This window comes from Nycticebus coucang, chromosome 9 (genome assembly GCF_027406575.1).
Source record: "Nycticebus coucang isolate mNycCou1 chromosome 9, mNycCou1.pri, whole genome shotgun sequence".
In the NCBI taxonomy this organism is placed as follows: domain Eukaryota; kingdom Metazoa; phylum Chordata; class Mammalia; order Primates; family Lorisidae; genus Nycticebus; species Nycticebus coucang.
Window position 1 is genome coordinate 112,516,378 of NC_069788.1, and position 2,110 is coordinate 112,518,487.

Here is a 2,110-nt window from a genome sequence, read left to right on the forward strand (position 1 = left end):
ACTTAAAACTGCCACACAAAAAACAAATGGTCCACAAAACATTTTCCTTTCCTTCTGAAGGTTTTACGATGCATTGTTATCATTAACCAGTCTTTTACTATTAAACTGAAATGGCCAATTGAAATAAACAGTTCTGAGACCATTCTGCCCCCACTGATTAAGACTGGGGTGGCTGGGCGGCGCCTGTGGCTCAGTTGGTAAGGCGCCAGCCCCATATACCGAGGGTGGTGGGTTCAAACCCGGCCCTGGCCAAACTGCAACCAAAAAAATAGCCTGGCGTTGTGGCGGGTGCCTGTAGTCCCAGCTGCTCGGGAGGCTGAGGCAAGAGAATCACTTAAGCCCGGGAGTTGGAGGTTGCTGTGAGCTGTGTGAGGCCACGGCACTCTACCGGGGGCCATAAAGTGAGACTCTGTCTCTACAAAAAAAAAGGCTGGGGTGGCAGGTGTTAGAGATAATATTCATTTAGCCTTCTGAGCTTTCTGGGCAGACTTGGTGACCCTGCCAGCTCCAGCAGCCTTCTTGTCCACTGTTTTGATGACACCAACAGCAACTGTCTGTCTCATGTCACGAACAGTGAAACGACCCAGAGGCGGATAATCTGAGAAGCTCTCAACACACATGGGTTTGCCAGGAACCATATCGAAGATGGCGGTGTTACCAAATTTCAGGAATTTAGGGCCATCTTCCAGCTTTTTACCAGAGCGGCGGTCAATCTTTTCCTTCAGCTCAGCAAACTTGCAGGCAATGTGAGCTTTGTGACAATCCAGTACAGGAGCGTAGCCAGCACTAATTTGGCCTGGATGGTTCAGGATAATCACCTGAGCAGTGAAGCCAGCTGCTTCCATCAGTGGGTCATTTTTGCTATTACCAGCAACATTGCCATGACGAACATCTTTGACAGACACATTCTTGACATTGAAGCCCACATTGTCTCCTGGAAGAGCTTCACTCAAAGCTTCATGGTGCATTTCAACAGACTTCACTTCAGTTGTAACATTAACTGGAGCAAAGGTGACCACCATGCCCGGTTTGAGAACACCAGTCTCCCCTCGGCCCACAGGGATAGTACCAATACCACCAATTATGTACCTTCCTGCAGAGGCAGACGCAAGGGCTTGTCAGTTGGATGAGTTGGTGGCAGAATGCAATCCAGAGTTCAAGCAGCATGGTTCCACTGGCATTGCCATCCTTCCGGGTGACTTTCCATCCCTTGAACCAAGGCATGTTTGCACTTGGCTCCAACATGTTGTCACCATTCCAACCAGAAATTGGCACGAATGCTACAGTGTCAGGGTTGTAGCCAATTTTCTTAATGTAAGTGCTGACTTCTTTAACGATTTCCTCGTATCTCTTCTGGCTGTAGGGCAGCTCAGTGGAATCCATCTTGTTAACACCAACAATTAGTTGTTTCACACCCAGTGTGTAAGCCAGAGGGCATGCTCACGGGTCTGTCCATTCTTTGAGATACCAGCTTCAAATTCACCAATACCAGAAGCAACAATCAGGACAGCACAGTCAGCCTGAGATGAGCCTGTAATCATATTTTTGATAAAGTCTCTGTGTCCTAGGGCATCAATGATAGTCACATAGTATTTGCTGGTCTCAAATTTCCACAGGGAGATATCAATGGTGATACCATGCTCACATTCAGCCTTCAGTTTATCCAAGACCCATGTGTACTTGAAGGAGCCCTTTCCCATCTTAGCAGCCTCCTTCTCAACTTTTTCAATGGTTTTCTCGTCAATGCCACCACATTTGTAGATCAGATGGCCAGTAGTGGTGAACTTGTCTGAATCTACGTGTCCAATGACAAAGATGTTGATATGAGTCTTTTCCTTTCCCATTTTTGATCGTATGGGTGGTTTTCACAACACCTGTGTTCTGGTAGCAAACCCGTTGCGAAAAAGCTGAAGATTTTTTAATATATTGGTTTGTCTTGAGAAATGTCTGTTAAGGTCATGTGCCCATTTAAAAATTTTGATTAGAGGCAAGACATGATTGCAAGAGGGACTTTACCTAACAATTGCAATCAGTGTAACCTGGCTTATTGTACCCTCAATGAATCTCCAACAATAAAAAAAAAAAAAAAAATTTTGATTAGAGATAGAGT

The 2,110-nt window shown here is 45.6% G+C and overlaps 1 pseudogene across 1 annotated transcript; it reads right to left on the reverse strand.

The window, feature by feature from the left end:
- Positions 1-430: 430 nt before the first annotated feature.
- On the reverse strand, positions 431-1,844 carry LOC128594311 (elongation factor 1-alpha 1-like; annotated as a pseudogene). The gene has a single exon (XR_008382532.1). The product of XR_008382532.1 is annotated as an elongation factor 1-alpha 1-like (transcript).
- Between the last annotated feature and the right edge of the window lie 266 nt (positions 1,845-2,110).